This window comes from Dendrobates tinctorius, unplaced genomic scaffold (genome assembly GCF_039654945.1).
Source record: "Dendrobates tinctorius isolate UK_male_01 unplaced genomic scaffold, ASM3965494v1 ptg000022l, whole genome shotgun sequence".
NCBI classification, from domain to species: domain Eukaryota; kingdom Metazoa; phylum Chordata; class Amphibia; order Anura; family Dendrobatidae; genus Dendrobates; species Dendrobates tinctorius.
The window spans coordinates 84,911,742-84,931,268 of NW_027361690.1; the positions used below are offsets into that span (position 1 = coordinate 84,911,742).

The 19,527-nt window shown below is 44.0% G+C and overlaps 1 long non-coding RNA gene across 1 annotated transcript in view; it reads left to right on the forward strand.

Annotated features, from left to right (window-relative positions):
- LOC141084252 (uncharacterized) overlaps nt 1–11,299 on the forward strand; it is a 94,033-nt gene extending 82,734 nt beyond the window's left edge. The window contains exons 2-3 of the long non-coding RNA XR_012230963.1: nt 6,468–7,689; nt 11,003–11,299. This is a non-coding gene — a long non-coding RNA (uncharacterized lncRNA). The remainder of the gene's footprint in view (nt 1–6,467; nt 7,690–11,002) is intronic.
- Nucleotides 11,300–19,527: the final 8,228 nt, after the last annotated feature.

Sequence of the window (19,527 nt, forward strand, 5' to 3'; positions counted from 1 at the left end):
CGTTAAATGTCCATTTTGCAAGGCTGCGAGAAAATCTCGCCATACGGATTGCATACGGATTACATACGGAGACACACATGCGCAAAATACGCAACCTCACCTTGCTTACGGATGACCTACGGAGCACTATTTAGTGGTCATTGATCCGTATTACGCCCTGTAAAATACTGACCGTATTTTGCGCAGGTTAGTGTGACTCCAGCCTTATATATAATGCAGGTGAATGATTATGAAAACTCGAAAAAATAAATTTTTCCTTTAGTTGAAGCAGACAGTTCAACATGAACATGAGAAAAGTGGTAAGGAGTGGTAATTCAAATATAAGGGCTGATTGTTTATAACAAAATTTATGTGGGTTTCCTGAAAAACAGACAATGAGATTTGTTTCAGAATTGTTTTATACTTTTTATAACAATTTTTAAATATAGGAAACTCAACATATATTTTAACAACTCCAGCTGTTGATTTAGCGGAAAATTGTGAAATGCTATCTTAGAATACTCATATATGAGCATGGGGACTAGAAAAAACCTACATTTAATTGGCAAAAACAGTTTCATGAACACGAGAGCTCAAAGTCACATACAGACTATGGTATTATGGTATTTAATTATAATGATATTTTGTGGACTACACTTTACTGGCAATTAGAATACATGCAATTTGTGCCACTAGTGGAGTAGTTAATGAATACCCTGAGTATATTTGTTTAAATGGACTTTTAGGTGCGTTTTTTAAAAATTTTTCACAAATGTGAAAAAACGAAGTATAAAATTCTGAAGCAAATCTTAGGCTAGTTTCACACTAGCTTATTTTCCACGCAGCGCTCGGCGCCGCTAAGCCCCGCCCCCTGCCGCCTCCCTGCCTGCCCCATCCAGTCATCGCTGCCTACTATCGCACACGGCTGCATGCGATCTGCGCACACTATCTTTAGCATAAGGTGCGCAGACCGTGCGCTGGCCGTGCGCTAGTAGGATTTTAGCGTGCGCTGCGCACTTTTGAAGGTGCGCTGAGCGCGCCAAAATGCAAGATGGTGCGTTCAGTGCACACCGGCGCACCTTCAAAAGTGTGCAGCGCACGCTAAAATCCTACTAGCGCATGGCCAGCGCACGGTCTGTGCACCCTATGCTAAAGATAGGGTGCGCAGATCGCATGCAGCCGTGTGCGATAGTAGGCGGCGATGACCGGATGGGGCGGGCAGGGAGCCGGCAGGGGGAGGGGCTTAGCGGCGCCGAGTGCTGCGTGGAAAATAAGCTAGTGTGAAACTAGCCTTATTGTCTGTTTTTCAGGAAATCCACTTACATTTTAGTTATTATTAGTCACATCCGTCTTTTTGATCGCATTTTATTATACTTTTTGTTTGGCAGTATGATGATAAAGCATTATTTTTTGCTTTGTTTTTATTTATTTTTTATAGTGTTCACTAAAGGGTTTAACTTGTGGGACAGTTTTAGGCTATGTGCACACGTAGTTTTTTGGGTGTGCGGATTTTGGAGAGAAAACCGCAGGTAAATCCGCAGGACAAAAGTCCTGCGGTTTAGCCTGCGGTTTTGCCCTGCGGTTTTACACCTCATAATGGATGAGGTGTAAAACTGCAGCGTTTCTGCACCAAACAATTGACATGCTGCAGATTGTAAACCGCAGCAAAACCGCGCGGAAAAATCAGCAGCATGTGCGCTGCGTTTTTTTTTCCATTGAAAATAAAGGTACTGTACAACGCAGCAGAATCTGGTGCGTTTCCGCAGAGCCAAAACCGCTGCGGAAACGCAGCAGATTTCACTACGTGTGCACATACCCTTATAGGTTGGTTCGTTGCGGACCCGGCAATACCAAATATGTGTACTTTTATTGTTTTTTTTCCATGCAAATATTTATAGATACAATATCTTTTCATTTTTTATTATTATTGAGTTTGTTTTTTAATATTTTTCCAATTATGTAAAAAAAATTTTGTAACATTTTTTTTACTTTGACCTACTATGGGACTATCATTTTTTGCAGGCTGATTGTATAACATGGGGATGCAGTAGCATCCCCATGCTGTAGAAACTGTCAGCTCTGCACTGACAGGGAAACTTGCTGATCATGCACTGCGGATGATCAGCAACTTTCCTAGCCCTGGTGACCTGGATGTCGTCTTGAAGACATCAGGTCACCATGGCACCAATCGGGACCCTGTGTCACGCCGCTGGGTCTTCGATACAAAGGCAGAAGGGCTGTCATCCCTTTGCTGTCTCCCAGAGTGCTGGATCGCAGCATTTAGGTTGTTAAAGTGCAGGGAGTGGTGCTTGAATGCTATTGGCACTGAGTGGCGGGTGTCAGCTGTCAGATTCAGCTGACACCCGGCGGTGATCGCCTGCGCACTGCCCATGTGCATGGGCAATCGCGATGACGTAATAATCCGTCTATGGTCAAATAGGCCCAGGGCACAGGGACATATTATTACAACATATGTCAGAAAGGTGTTAATTAATTAATTAAAAAAATCAATCCGAAAATGGGGATCCGATAGCTAGCTGCTACTGAGCAGGCGCCAGCGGTGCCATCTTGCTAGAGAAAAAAACTGATCTCCATTGGCACTGGCCACGCCTGAGCAGTAGCAGCTATGTTGCAAGCTTCCATATTTTGGTCATAATATCAACTAATACCTCACATATATAGATATGTGTTTTTTGCACTTTATTTTTCAGGGTGCAGTTGGGCCCAGATGGCGCTGTAAACTGTGGCCTCTGTTCACACAGGATGCATTTTGGCTAGCACTGGGCAGCCTGCCTGATCTAAGAGTATGGGTGTCACTAATAAGCTGTAAGCTAGATGCTCTGCATCACCTGTATGTAAATAACGCCGCATACAGATTATTATCTTTTGTGCACTAATATAGTAGGTTGGTAGGTTGAGAGTGATTGTCTCATCGGTATTACTGCACCTGTGCTGCTGCCATCTTTAATCAGGTCCACTGCACCCTCATAGTGCATTTGTTTGGAGGCCTTGGAAGGTAAGCATCTCTGCCTTTTTTCTGGTGTTTTTTGAAAAATTTTTGGAGGATTTCTAAGTCCTCTTTTAGTGTTGGTGAACTCTGTTTTCATGTTTAGTGATAGGATTCGCAAACGTGGGGACCCTTGATGTGTATTGCGAGCTTCCATATTTTGGCCATAATATCTAATACCTCACATATATTGATATGTGTTTTTTGCGCTTTATTTTTCAGGGTGCAGTTGGGCCCAGATGGCTCTGTACACTGTGGCCTCTGTTCACACAGGATGCATTTTGGCTAGCACTGGGCAGCCTGCCTGATCTAAGAGTATGGGTGTCACTAATAAGCTGTAAGCTAGATGCTCTGCATCACCTGTATGTGAATAACGCCACATACTGATTATTATCTTTTGTGCACTAATATACCAAACAACCACCCCCTCCATGGATTGGTAGGTTGAGAGTGATTGTCTCATCGGTATTACTGCACCTGTGTTGCCGCCATCTTTAATCGGGTCCACTGCACCCTGGTAGTGCATTTGTTTGGAGGCCTTGGCAGGTAAGCATCTCTGCCTTTTTTTTCTGGTGTTTTTGGAGGATTTCTAAGTCCTGTTTTAGTGTCGGTGAGCTCTGCCTGCGCAGGAGCAGCTGTCGAATCGCCGATAGCTGCTACTGCACTGTCGAGGCCGGTGCCATTTTCAGACTGATTTTTTCTTAGGAATTAATTTATATCATAAAAAATATTTAAATACACATTATAGATGTGATCATGCCTGCAGAAGGTAATTTTTTTTTTTTTTTTAAATATATGTACTATTAATTATGTGAAATAGGGGGCAGGTCAGTGAGATATCAGTAACCTGTCAGAATCCATACTCATGAATACCTAAGCAGAGCACCACATGAAGACCCCCCACAGGCCAAGCCGGAGCACAAGCATATCGTTAACTGAAAACTGAAAATAAGGATTATACCACAACCACGAGACGGATTTCATCATCAAAGATATCATTTTAATCAGTATAATGGCGCCAACCTGACAGTGCCTGTAGGTTACTGTGCACATTCCTGCTGACAGGTTCACTTAAAAATTTTATCTACTTAGATGGTACTCTAGTGCAGGGTTCCCCAACTCCAGTCCTCAAGGCCCACCAACAGGTCATGTTTTCAGGATTTCCTTAGTATTGCCTAGGTGATAATTGCATCACTTGCACAATACAAGGGAAATCCTGAAAACATGACCTGTTGGTGGACCTTGAGGACTGGAGTTGGGGAACCCTGCTCTAGTGGAAACAGACAGAAGAAGATCCCTGTGCAAGAACAGTTTATGGATTCCTCTTTGTATCTGAAAAAATCTGCTTGCTGCTATGGAAGTGGAAGTGCGCCCATTAACTCTTGGGCCCTTGTGTACGGGTTGCACCAATGGTATGTCCACCCCTGCTGATGCTGCATTACTCCATGGATTTTTTTGTTTGCAACTCCGCTTGCAAAATCATGTGCATTAACAGATAGAGCGACTTTAATGCTGACCTAACAAGTAGCATTATAGAAACAGCATTTTTCTTCTTGAAGAACTTATTTGTATAGCTTTTCCCCATGGAGTTCTGCATGGCCTATAAGTCTCCTTATGCTAGCTGGTGACCTCCATTAGGGAAAACAGTACCCTCTGCAATTCTAATAAAAATAATAATAATGCGAAGATTAAAATGCTGAATGCGTTGTGTAAAAAGTGCATTATAGTACTGGGGGAAAATGTCAAACCAACCTCATTTAGCAGCACATAACTGGTCGCTAACCTGGTCTTTATTAGATTTAGCTAAAACTTAGAATGGTTCCCATGAGAAAGGTTTATACAGCTACCTTGAATTATGTTCCTGATGTTATACTGTAATCATGTGTGTCTTATTGATAAAAAGGAGAACGATTGTCAGCAGTGGACAGATACCGTACAGAAATTAATTCAAATTAATTATTACTCCCCACTATTTGTATTGAGCCTATTCAGCAGGGCTACACAAAGACTGTAATCATAATCACTCACAGCAGTCCTGTCCCAAGTGGGGGTGTCACAATTTATTTGCTTTATCACATATACACAGAAGTTCTCATGTTAAGTCCATACCCAGGGCTGGACTGGCCATCTGGCAATTCTGGCAAATCCCAGAAGGGCCTGTCTGGTCATGGGCTTCCTTGTCTGCTACGTTGTTAACAGAATTTATGTTCTCAAGATTCCCATACCGTTAAGTGTGATAGAGCACAAAGTCGCTTGCTCCGTCACTTACCCCAGAAGGCCATGGATATCGTTAGAAATATTGGTCTTGTAGAAAATCTTCCTTTCCTCCATCCAGGGTAATATTAGTAATATATCCCTTCTGGTTCATGGGGACGAGGACAACATGGGCCTGTGTGATTTCAAATGCCAGGACTGAATTTCAGCCCCAATCCGTACCTGGTCCATACACATACTTACAAAATGAAAACTAATTGCAGTGAATCTGATTTTAAAGGTCTGCTAGTGCAGAAAATGTGAGCAGTGATTGTTCAGAAGCAGTCTGTCCACCTAATGACAGTTTTGATGGTTATGAACAAATTTGGTATAAAAAAAATTCTTTTAGCTATGGTAGTTGTCTCAGTCAGACCTTCACTCAACCTCCGTGATGTCATGTGGGGTGAGGGTGATTATAAGGGGTCCACGCCACTCTACAACTCAATCTCATACTCGCCCCTCAGGCTTCAGATTGAACACCGTACGTATCTCCAACCAGTTCACACAGCCAAGACCTTCTATGCTGCCACCACTTACCGAAAGGGCAGTAAGTCCCAATGTCATGTACACAATATACTCACTTGCCTGCTGGCCATACACAGGTCACTGCACAAACTACCAATTAGTCTTCACAGAAACACATAGGTTATTTAGGGCAACAAGACAAAGTGATTAAAGTTTTAGGTTTTAATACACAAAAAGGTACAGTGCTTTAATTTTTATAAAAACATGACAATCACAGACAGTTAAAATGTGCATAAAAGTTATAAAAACGGGGGTCGCCATCACACACGCACACCACCCCCTTCAACTATTGTATATGATATATTATACATGCTAGATGACTATTGCTTGAAACATGTCAGTCACAGGATTCCAGGATGTCGATCATTTGATTTAGCAGCCATATGCTTCCTCTAGCTTACACTAGGAAATTACCATAGTAAAGGTAATGTGTCAAGTGTAAGAATTGGAAGCCACTTGCTAATTGTGTTCCAATAAGCAGGATGAAGGAGACATCTACATTTCACAGGATCATTAGACATTCTTATTTATATGTGATATATAAAATGTCATGTCTAAGTCGCCTATCTCCACTACAGCAGTGCTTACCTTTAGTTAATAAAATTGCAGCCCGCGCTTTCTTTTCATTAATTTTCAGCCTCTTTGATATGTAGTTTGTAGCCTGATACACGTTTTACTGACTCAGTTTTCTTCTCTTTTTTAGAGTGCCCCTCCCAGTAATATAGGCTGGATGAGAGATCTGTGTGTATCCAGAGTACTGCTGTATCCATTATGGCATATATCAGCACAGCCTTGGTCTTGCACTTATTTCATCTTTATGTGGTTTCCTTCTTTTCTGTATCCTGTTTTCTCGACTCTCTCTGAGACTGTAACGGGAATTATAAAGCCTACAACACAAAGAAGCCACACCATTCTAGTCCCTGAACAGACTAGTCAATCCTTAGCCGCACATCTATGAACACCACATCAGACCTGGTTCCATAAAACGCTGTTGAGGGGTTTCTCATACCTCCTGAGGAACCAGAAGGGAGGTCGCTGTGCACAGCCAATGAGGAGTTCTAAAGTGTGCAGAGGAATACAAGGACTTATAATGAGAAAACTTAAAGGACGTGCACAAATGGAAAATAAGGAGAACTAAGAACAATAATAAATGAAACAAGAATAATCTCCCACAAAGCTAACTGATGAGAAAGGTATTTAGAAGGTAGACCCACAGCAGAAATACAAAGGGGTTTTGTCTAGCAGGGAAAAGCCCTTCACAGAAGACCTTTAACTCGTTAACACTAATCCACTTACAACTATAGCCAGCAAGGGCATGTAGTGAAGGGAGAATATATGTAGCCCAACCCAGAATGTGATAGGGAAACGCCTAAAGAGGGGCAAACCCAGAAAGGAAAAATAAAGGCAATAGGAACCATAGTTGTAAGGGCAAAAAAAGTGCACTAGCTCAGTAGACAGGAGAACCGAGCAAGGAGCAAGAGATCAATTGATCGAATCCCCAAACCGAGCCATGGCCCTGTAATTGCGTTCTCCCCATCTACATTGTTAAAGAAGTACTTCCATAAAAAATTTGAATGGCTAAACCCATGTAAATACATATGTAGTGTGGAGTAGTAAATAACTTAGCAATCACCGTCTTCTCTGGAGTCTAGTGCCACTCTGGCCCTCTACTAGGCCACATGATTGCTAAGAGATTCCAACTTGTCTGCTTAAACTATAGTTCATGTGTGAGCCCAAAGTCGGTTTTATAATATTGGCCTATGGAGTCTCGTTCTGACACTGTCACGTGTGTGTCAGAAGCTACAGACAGTCGCACAACATCTGGCTGCAAAAGATCTCTGTGGTTGGCTTTGCAGACACCTTCCTAGTCCTTCTGACTCATGGACCCATGCTCTAATTCACACACATGCATTGGGTGTTTATTAGTGTTGAGCATTCCGATACCGCAAGTATCGGGTATCGGCCGATACTTGCTGTATCGGAATTCCGATACCGACTTCCGATATTTTTTCAATATCGGAATTCGGCATCGGAATCGGAAGTTCAGTTGATTGACGGCCTGACGTCATCATGATGCGCGGTGTGTGCGCATCATGATGCGCCGTCATTTCGGGCCTTCCGGGGGTCTCTGCCGGCCTGCCGGGGGGCTGTGCCGGCCTGCCGGGGGGCTGTGTGGACTGCCCGGGGTCTCTGCCGGCCTGCCGGGGGGCTGTGCCGGCCTGCCGGGGGGCTGTGCACCCTGTGGGGGTCTGTACCGGCCTGCCGGGGGGCTGTGCCGGCCTGCCGGGGGGCTGTGCTGATGTCCGGGGGTCTGTGCAAGCATCGTCCGATGGGACTACAAGTCCCATCGGGCGATGCCTGCTACCATGACAGTGATTGACACATTAGCCAATGATGGGACAGTAGTAGTCCCATCATCCGGCTAATGTGTTAAATGTTAAAAAAAAAAAAAAAAAAAAATACTACATACATACTACATGCTACATACATACTACATATATACTACATACATACTACATACATGCTACATACATACTACATGCATGCTACATACATACTACATATATACTACATACATACTACATACATACTGCATGCTACATACATACTACATACATACTACATACATACTACATGCATGCTACATATATACTACATGCTACATACATACCACATACATACTACATGCATGCTACATATATACTACATGCATGCTACATACATACTACATATATACTACATGCATGCTACATACATACTACATGCTACATGCATGCTACATACATACTACATACATGCTACATATATACTACATACATACTACATATATACTACATGCATGCTACATATATACTACATACATACTACATATATACTACATGCATGCTACATATATACTACATACATACTACATATATACTACATACATGCTACATACATACTACATACATACTACATATATACTACATGCATGCTACATATATACTACATGCTACATACATACCACATACATACTACATACATGCTACATATATACTACATGCATGCTACATACATACTACATATATACTACATGCATGCTACATACATACTACATGCTACATGCATGCTACATACATACTACATACATACTACATGCTACATACATACCACATATATACTACATACATACAATACATTCATACAATACATACATAGACATACAGTACATATAACATAGAGTAACATACTTACCAATACTTGTCACATTGTTCCCCGAAGCCATTGTCTTTCCGGAATAAATATTAACATAACAAACCACAAAAATACTCACCCACGATCCGAAGCAGTCCACGAGTGTGTCCCACGACGATCTTGGGTAGAGAACTGCAGCATCAGATGATGCTGCCGTTCTCTACGGGCTGCAGGAATCCAATGACGGAAGGTAGGTATCCTTCCGCACTGTATTCCTCCGCCACTTAAAAAAAAAAAAAAGTCCCTAGTCTCACTTTATGCCATTGCTGTGTGGGAAATTCCCACACAGCAATGGCATAAAGTGAGACTAGGGACTTTTTTTTTTTTTAAGTGGCGGAGGAATACAGTGCGGAAGGATACCTACCTTCCGTCATTGGATTCCTGCAGCCCGTAGAGAACGGCAGCATCAGCTGATGCTGCAGTTCTCTACCCAAGATCGTCGTGGGACACACTCGTGGACTGCTTCGGATCGTGGGTGAGTATTTTTGTGGTTTGTTATGTTAATATTTATTCCGTAGACGACAATGGCTTCGGGGAACAATGTGACAAGTATTGGTAAGTATGTTACTCTATGTTATATGTACTGTATGTCTATGTATGTATTGTATGAATGTATTGTATGTATGTAGTATATATGTGGTATGTATGTAGCATGTAGTATGTATGTAGTATGTATGTAGCATGCATGTAGCATGTAGTATGTATGTAGCATGCATGTAGTATATATGTAGTATGTATGTAGCATGCATGTAGTATATATGTAGCATGTATGTAGTATGTATGTGGTATGTATGTAGCATGTAGTATATATGTAGCATGCATGTAGTATATATGTAGTATGTATGTAGCATGTATGTAGTATATATGTAGTATGTATGTAGTATATATGTAGCATGCATGTAGTATATATGTAGCATGTATGTAGTATATATGTAGTATGTATGTAGTATGTATGTAGCATGCATGTAGCATGTAGTATGTATGTAGCATGCATGTAGTATATATGTAGTATGTATGTAGCATGCATGTAGTATATATGTAGCATGCATGTAGTATATATGTAGTATGTATGTAGTATATATGTAGCATGTATGTAGTATGTAGCATGCATGTAGCATGTAGTATGTATGTAGCATGCATGTAGTATATATGTAGTATGTATGTAGTATGTATGTGGTATGTATGTAGCATGTAGTATATATGTAGCATGCATGTAGTATATATGTAGTATGTATGTAGCATGTATGTAGTATATATGTAGTATGTATGTAGTATATATGTAGCATGCATGTAGTATATATGTAGTATGTATGTTGCATGTAGTATGAATGTAGCATGTATGTAGTATGTAGTATGAATGTAGCATGTAATTTTTTTTTTTTACATTTAACACATTAGCCGGATGATGGGACTACTACTGTCCCATCATTGGCTAATGTGTCAATCACTGTCATGGTAGCAGGCATCGCCCGATGGGACTTGTAGTCCCATCGGACGATGCCTGCACAGACCCCCGGAGCCTGCACAGACCACCGGCAGGCCGGCACAGCCCCCCGGCAGGCCGGCACAGCCCCCCGGCAGGCCGGCACAGCCCCCCGGAGCCTGCACAGACCACCGGCAGGCCGGCACAGACCACCGGAGCCTGCACAGACCCCCTGGCAGGCCGGCACAGCCCCCCGGCAGGCCGGCACAGCCCCCCGGCAGGCCGGCACAGCCCCCCGGAGCCTGCACAGCCCCCCGGCAGGCCGGCACAGACCACCGGAGCCTGCACAGACCCCCTGGCAGGCCGGCACAGCCCCCCGAAAGGCCCGTACAGACCCCAGAGAGGCTGTACAAGGGCAGGAAAGGGTTTTTCTTATTCCGATACCGGAAGTCCCATAGACTTGAATGGGACTTCCGGTATCGGAATCGGCGATACCGATACTTTTTTTAAAGATCGGCCGATACCATCCGATACGATACTTTGAAGTATCGGATGGTATCGCTCAACTCTAGTGTTTATAGACTTCCTGTCTGCTTCTGAGAATCACCTGCGATATTTCCACTCTCTTATTGAGGCTTGGAGCTACAGCAGTCAGCTATCTTTCTCTTTGGTGCTGCTTTAGGACGTCTGTATTATCTCTCTGGGTCTACTCAAAATAAGTGTTCCCCTTGTTTATCTATCTCATCTGTCTTTAGTTGTAGAAGGGATTGACTAGTGCCAACCCCGTCCTTGCCTAAGCAGGGCCCATTGCTATGGTCAGGCAGGGATTAAGTCCCTGCTCAGCGATAGATGCAGAACCTATATAGGGATGTTTTATTTTTTTTCCGTGTTTTTTTTTTTTTTTTTCCTTTTCTCCCTTGGAATGGATCTGCTTACAGGGCTGACAGAGTAGCTACGCTGTCTGTCTCTGGAGGTGAATGACCTACAATATGAGGTTCAGCAGTGACAGCGGCTGCAGGTTGATGATGTTGGCGTCTCTGCAGGTAGGCCGGTCCAACCTGAACCCAAGGTTGCCCTTCCAGACAGATTTTCCGAGGGAAGAGCAAGTTTTTTTTGTGTTTAAGGAAGCTTGCAAACTTTATTTTAAACTTCATCCTTACTCCTCCGGAAATGAAGATCTCTCTACTACAGGGAGATCCGCAGTCCTGGGCTTTCTCTTTACCGCAGGATTCGGTTTGTCTCCAGTCTGTGGAGGGATTTTTGGGGACTCTGGCCCTTAACTATGATGACCCTGACCAAGTCGCCTTGGCTAAGTCCAGATTGCGTCACCTTCTGCAAGGGAATCGGTCAGTGGAGACGTATAGCTCCGAATTCCGCAGGTGGGCAACTGATACTAAGTGGAATGACCTGGCTCTCAGAAGCCAATTTCTTCAGGGTCTCACTGAAAGGTTGAAAGATGATTTGGTGGTATATGAAACCCCTGAGTCCTTGGAGGTCGCTATGTCGCTGGCTATATGTTTTGACAGACGCTTTCGAGATAGGTGGGTAAGACCACCTTCTCCGGAGCCTCTTTTTTGGGGTAATTGCCCCTTTACCAGGGGAGCAGTCTAGTGGTGGCGGTACCTCAACATCGTACATTTGATGTTCACAAAAAAAGGGTGGTATTTTTTGTGGAAAAAAGGGACATTTTATTGGGGCCGGTCCTTTGATGCCTAAACAAAAGGAAACTTGTTTAACCTTTGGTAGTCTAGAGTGGAATAAGTAAGGGGTGCATCTATTGTCAACCTGCAGTTCCCGGTTTGTTCTGACAGCAGAGGTGGTGCTGGAGAGCAAAACCGAGGAGATTTCTGTTTGACAGTGAAGCTGAAGTCAGCATGGTTGATGCTCAGTTTGCCAGAATTCACAAGCTTTTTCACTGTGCTTTAGCTAAGCCCATTCCCATCTTCGCCATTGACTCAGCACCACATTCACAGAAATCTCTCATTGAAATTATACAGAATGTAAGACTGAGCGTGGAGTCAGTTCATTCTGAAATAATTCCTTGCTATGTCCTGGACTGTCTTCCCACCGCAATTGTTTTGGTCTTCCCTGATTGGTGAAACATAATCCGTTGGTGGATTGACAAACCAGGGAGATCATTGAGTGGGAGGATTACTGCCATGAGAACTGTTTAAATATTTCCCTTTCTACAATCTCTATACAAACCTTCCCTGCATTTTTGTTGGGGTTTGTAGATGTTTTCTCTGAAAGGGGGTGTCAGGATCTGCCTCCTCATTATGAATATGACTGCCCTATTAATCTGACCCCCAGAGCTAAACTTAAGAAGTCCAGACTGTATAATCTTTCTGGTCCTGAGAGACAAGTCATGAAGGATTTCAATGAGGAAGGAGAAGGGACACATCAGACCCTCATTTTTGCCCGTTGAGGCAGCGTTCTTCGTGAAGTAAAAAGTTGGTGGTCTACATCCCTGTTTAGATTTCCGCAAATTTAATCAAATTACTGTCCAAGATCCATATCCTCTTCCTCTGATTCCTGATCTATTCAGCCAGGTTATAGGAGCTAAGTTGGATTTAAGGGGGGCCTACAACCTGGTTAGAATCAGAGAAGGGGATGAATGGAAAACTGCGTTCAGTACCTCTGAAAGTCATTTCGAGAGTCTGGTCATGCCTTTTGGTTTGACCAATGCACCTGCGGTATTTCAGCATTTCATCAATGATATTTTCCAGCATTTGGTGGGCAGGGTGCTGGTCTATCCAAATGATATTTTGGTTTACTCTCTTGATTTGGAGACACATCGGGGGCATGTTAACCTCTTCACTACCAAGGGTGGTTTGCACGTTAACTCCCGGGCCAATTTTTACAATTCTGACCATTGTCCTTTTATGAGGCCATAACTCTGGAATGCTTCCATGGATCCCAGTGATTCTGACATTGTTTTCTCGTGACATATTGTACTTCATGTCAGTGGTAACATTTCATTCATATAACTTGCGTTTATTTGTGAAAAAAAATGGAAATTTGGCAAAAATTTTGCAATTTTCCACCTTTGAATTTTTATGCCCTTAAATCACAGAGATATGTCACACAAAAAACTTAAGTAGCATTTCCCACATATTTACTTTACATCAGCACATTTTTTAAACCAAAATTTTTTTTTGTTAGGAAGTTATAAGGGTTAAAAGTTGACCAGCGATTTCTCATTTTTGCAACACCATTTTATTTTTACGGACTACATCACATTTGAAGCCACTTTGAGGGGTCTATATAATAGAAAATACCCAAAAGTGACACCATTCTAAAAACTGCACCCCCTTAAGGTGCTCAAAACCACATTCAAGGAGTTTATTAACCCTTCAAGTGCTTCACAGGAATTTTTTGAATATTTTAAAAAAAATGAACATTTACCTTTTTTTCACACAAAAAATACTTCAGGTTCAATTTTACCAAGGGTAACAGGAGAAATTGGACTGCAAAAATTATTGTGCAATTTGTCCTGAGTACGCTGATACCTGATATGTGGGGGGAACCACTGTTTCGGCGCATGGCAGAGCTCAGAAGGGAAGGAGCGACGTTTGACTTTTACAATGCAAAATTGGCTGGAATTCAGATCGGACACCATGTCACGTTTGGAGAGCCCCTGATGTACCTAAACAGTGGAAACTCCCCACAAGTGACCCCATTTTGGAAACTAGACCCCCCCCAAGGAACTTATCTAGATATGTGGTGAGAACTTTGAACCCACAAGGGCTTCACAGAAGTTTATAACGTACAGCGGTACAATTAAAAAATCATATTTTTTCCACAAAAATGATCTTTTCACCCCCAATTTTTATTTTCCCAAGGGTAACAGGACCCTAAAAGTTATTGTGCAATTTGTCCTGAGTACGCTGATACCCCATATGTGGGGGTAAACCACTATTTGGGCGTATGGCAGAGCTCGGAAGGGAAGCAACGCCATTTGACGATTTTGGCTGGAATTGAGATCGGACACCATGTCGCGTTTGGAAAGCCCCTGATGTACCAAAACAGTGGAAACCCCCCACAAATGACACGCTAGGGTTGTAAATCCAAAAGTTAGGAAAGAAAAATTAAAAGAGGTAGGAAGTAACCGACTTTAACGACCTTCTGACAAAAGATGAAGAACAAAGCAATATGTCCTGCAAGTTGTAAGCAAATGCCGAGCATTATATTCTGACGTTTCAAAAACTACTTTAACAAAAGCTCTAGAATAGATTAGATAACTATGTAAAATTATCAACTCATGTAGGTTAGCATGCTCTGATGGTTCATCTGTGCTACTGAGCAATTTATTAGCCATTAACAACTTTTCATTGTCTGTAATGGTGGGATCAAAAAACGATAATCCCACCAACTCTGCATTCAAATACCACAAATGGTTCAAAAATTTGGTCAGGGCTATTTCTGCAATGTTGTTGTCACATTCTTTATAGTCTAACAGACTATGCAAAATACCTAAATCTTAAAATACCTCAATTTGGATTTTTTCAAACTTTGAGCGACGAGCGGCACGGGTTAACGTCGTTTGATCGAGCTTAAATTTTGGCTATCTCAATATCTGGAAAGGGGAATCGTTTTGTGGGGTCCAGACGAACAAGATTCCGACATTTTTTTCCTCCCCATATGAGATCCGGTCACCCTAGCGCAGGTTTCCTCCTTGCCTGCGCTTTGCAGGGACTGAGGAGCTTCCTGCAGGCCCCCGGAGGTCCCCGCCGCCATATTGGATCCGGGGACCTGCAGGAAAGGAGACCCCCGCAGCAGCGCTGCACATTGCGCTGCTGTGGGGGGCTCAGGGAAGCACGGAGGGAGCCCCCTCCCTGCCGGTGCTTCCCTTTAACCCCCGGTACACCGCGATCGTGTTTGATCGCGGTGTACAAGGGGTTAACGTGTCGGGGCGGTCCATGACCACCCCTGACACATTGTGCCGGGTGTCAGCTATGATAATTAGCTGACACCCGGCTGCCATAAGCGGCGCTCACCACGTGGGCGCCGCTTATCGCTATGATGTAATATTCCGTCCATGGTAACTAGGGCCCAGGGCACATGGATGGAATATTACGTCCAATGAAGGAAAGGGGTTAAACAGGTGCTGCAAATATTAAGTCATAACAAATTATATGCCAATCTAGAAAAATGTGTTTTCGCCATCCAGGAGGAGCAGTTTTTGGGGTACCTGTTGTTTTCAGGTTTTTGGATGGATCTGGATAACGTCCGTGCTGCCCTTGATTGGGACAGTCCCGAGAACTTGAAGGCCCACAACGTTTTGGGGTTTTACTAATTCTTACTGGAAATTCATCAGGAAAAATCAGTATTTGTGAAACCCCTTAGGCTAGGTTCACATAACGTTTGCATAGCGTTGACTGGCTGCTAATGGTATAGCATAACGCGATCGCGTTATGCTATACCCGCTAGCGCAGATGAATCATCTGTGCTAGCACAAATGATTCATCTGCGCTAGCGGTGATGGAGCCTCAGACGCTGCAGGCCGCGTCTGAGTCTCTGTCAGCGAATGACGGCACATCGCGAACGCGTGCCGCTTTACGGCATGTGTTGCGATGCGCCTGACAATGGGACTCAATGGCGGCGTTAACGGACCGCGTTATACCGCGGTGTAACGCAGTCCATCAACAGACTGCCCAAAACGCAGTGTGACCCCGGTCTTACTGACATGACAAGGAAGGGGTTGATCTTTTCCAAATGGTCGGGGGATGCTTTTCCCTCCTTTAAGAGCTGCTTTTCCACGGCTCCTATATTTAGTCAACCCAATGTTTCCCAGTCCTTTGTTGTGGAGATTGATGCATCGGAGGTGGGGATTGGGGCTGTTTTGTCTCAGGGTCCATCCCCTGGTAAATGGCACACATGCGCCTTCTTTTCTAAAAAAAATTTTCTTTGGCTAAGAAAAATTATGATGTGGTTAATAGAGAGCTGTTGGCAATTAAATTGGCATTTTAAGAACGGTGACATTGGTTGGAGGTGGCTGTCCATCCTTTTACTGTTATCACTGACCATAAGAAGTTGTCAATCTTGAATCGGCTAAACATCTCAACCCTAGGAAAGCTAAATCGTCCCTGTTTTTACTAGGTTCAATTTTGTGGTCACTTTCCGCCCAGGGGTCAAAAATGTCAAGGCTAATGCTTTGTCCTGGAGGTTCCCTGGTGGTGGTGACCATAAGGATCCGGTCCCGATTTTGCAGAAGGGGGTAGTCATTTCTGCATTGTACCCTAAGCTGGAGAGTGAGGTGTTGGAAGCTCAGAGGGACGCTCTCGCCTCTTGCCCTCCAGGAGAGTTATTTGTGCCACCTAATCTGCACCGCAAAGTAATTGGGTAACATCACAACTCTGTGCTTGCTGGTCATCCACGTGGTAAGGCAACTGCAGACCTCCTTTCTCGTCATTTTTGGTGGCCAGGGCTGCATTGGGATGTGGTTGAACAAGTACGTGAATGCTCCCAGGCCGGTTCGTTTATTTCACACCTCTTGTCCCAACAAGCCTGGTCCTTCTGACTCTTGGCAACCCACCCCCCTGTGGTAGTGGTGATTGACTAGTGTCAAACCCATCCTTCCCTAAGCAGGGTCTATTTCCAGTGTCAGGCAGGAGTAAAGGGGGTTTTACACATAGCGATATCGCTAGCAATATCGCTAAAGCGTCACCGATTTTGTGACGCAGCAGTGATATTGCTAGCGATATCGCTACATGTGATACTTGCCTCCGACCGGCTCCCCCGCTGGCTATCGCAGATCATGCGAGATCGTCCACGTCCATTTCTCGTCGGCTGCTTCCTGCTGGCGCCGATGAGCGACGCGTGGACGTGGGCGGGAGGACGTCATCATCGCCGCGTCTGTAAGGTAAGTAACGACCGCTGCTGCATCGCTGTGAGATCTGCCTGTTTGGCAGCTCACTAGCGACCATTTAGCGATGCACCAGCGATCCTGACCGGGTCATATCGTGGTCGGGATCGCTGGTGCATCGCTAAATGTAAAGGGGGCTTAAGGTTCCTGCTCAGCGATAGGTGCAGAACCTATATAGTGACGTTTAGGGCAGAGAGGGTGACTTTAGATCTGCCTAGGGGTCCCCAGTGCCGCGTTCCTTAGTGTTGGGCTCCCTTCCCCTCATCCCTTCGTGTTGCACTTAGTCTTTCCTACATTGTGCGTGACAGACATGCCATAGTTTTTACATTACAAAAGCAACTTCTGTCTCACTCAGAGTGCTGTGTGAGCCAGCAAGTTGGGATAGCTTTCACATGATCCCGAAGAGGACTGGTGCAGCGCTGAAACCAGGGAATACAACGATTGGAGAGTATATTAATGCACCTACACTACATATTCAGTACATTTACTCAGATTTAGCTAATAAACATTTTTCATTGAAGTGCTTCTTTGAAAGCTGTGTACAGCTCCATAACCACCCATGTTGCTATCTCTAACACTGAAAGAAGGGAGGGAGAAAGAGAGAGCTTTCAAACTACCCTGTTTCCCCGAAAGTAGGACCCCCCCGAAAGTAAGACAGGGTGGGGGTTACGGGGGGGTCCTTCAATGTAAGGCCTCCCCCGAATGTAAGGCAGGGTTGGGGGCCGCTGTGAAATGTAAGGCCCTTACCTTTGGGCCGCCGCTGTCCCCCATTGGGTCCCCAGGCTCCAGAGGTGTCCTCAGGTGCAGCTGGGCGGGTCCAGCGCTCATGGGGTTAACTCGCCGTGTTAACCCCGCAATCCGCCCAGCTCAACAGCTCATTGGCCGCCCCTGTTCCCCACGTCACCGCCGGCCCCCGGCTCGAGCACTGATTGGTCCAGCAGCTTGGGCTGTAATTGGCCGCCCCAGCCCCACGTCACCGCTGTTTCCCTGCTGATTGGCACAGCGTTCCCTGCAGCACAGGCCTTCCGCACCCACAGCCGCACCGCAGAGGAAAACGTCCAGCATTTAAAAACCAAGTAGGGAAACATGTACTGTATAGGATATGGGGCTGTGTGCAGTGGGATACGGCACTGTTATGGGGTGTGGGGCTGTGTGCAGTGGGATACGGCACTGTTATGGGGTGTGGGGCTGTGTGCAGTGGGATACGGCACTGTTATGGGGTGTGGGGCTGTGTGCAGTGGGATACGGCACTGTTATGGGGTGTGGGGCTGTGTGCAGTGGGATACGGCACTGTTATGGGGTATAACAGCATGTTAATAAATGTTAATTTATTGGTTAAAAAGAAATTGTCATTTTTTTTCGGCTAATGTAAGACCTCCCCCGAAAGTAAGACAGGGTGGGACTTTTTGGGGTAAAATTAATGTAAGACAGGGTCTTACTTTCGGGGAAACACGGTAGGAGCTCTGATGGATTTGTAAGATTTTTGCAAAGCAATGAGATGCAGAAAGGACTTATAGAAACTCCGTAGCTGAAAAATAGTAGCACATTTTTAATGAAAAGTACTTAGAAAGTTGTCTTTGTACGTAGGAAGCAAAAAATATAAAACCAAAAGAGTTTGAATGAAGATGTACAGTCTATAAGAATAATTGGTAAGTTTGACTCCTATAGACATTTTATGAGGTTGTAAGACTGGAGATACAAAATTGCAATTGACTTTATTATTATTCTTAGCATGGGAAACAAATCCCATATGACCACAATGAAAATATCCGTATATGTTGGAAGTTGATGTGATACAACCCTCTCAGCACAAAAATCAATTGGGCCATTCTGCTTCAGTTTGCATCCATTTGTAACATCCGTTTGCCAAATGAATTATATTTCTCTTTTCCTCAAATTGAACAGAAAAACAACTCACAAATACAAGTTTGAACAGAGCCATACCGTCAGCAAACCGAGAACTTTCATGATGCAGCAGTTTACTTTTTTTTGACCAACCAATTTTTTTTTTACAGTATTTAGGTATGCAGTGCTTAACAAAAATCTAAAAATTGTTGCAACAACGGGGGTGTATCTCTATATATAAAAATGAAAGTGTGTGTGTGTGTGTGTGTATGTGTGTATCACCAACCAATCACAAAGTATCTTTCATTTCACCAGAGCTGTTCAAAAGAAGCTGAGCTGTGATTGGCTGCTATGACCAACAGTTTTCCTACTTGACAACACCTCAACAGACACTGA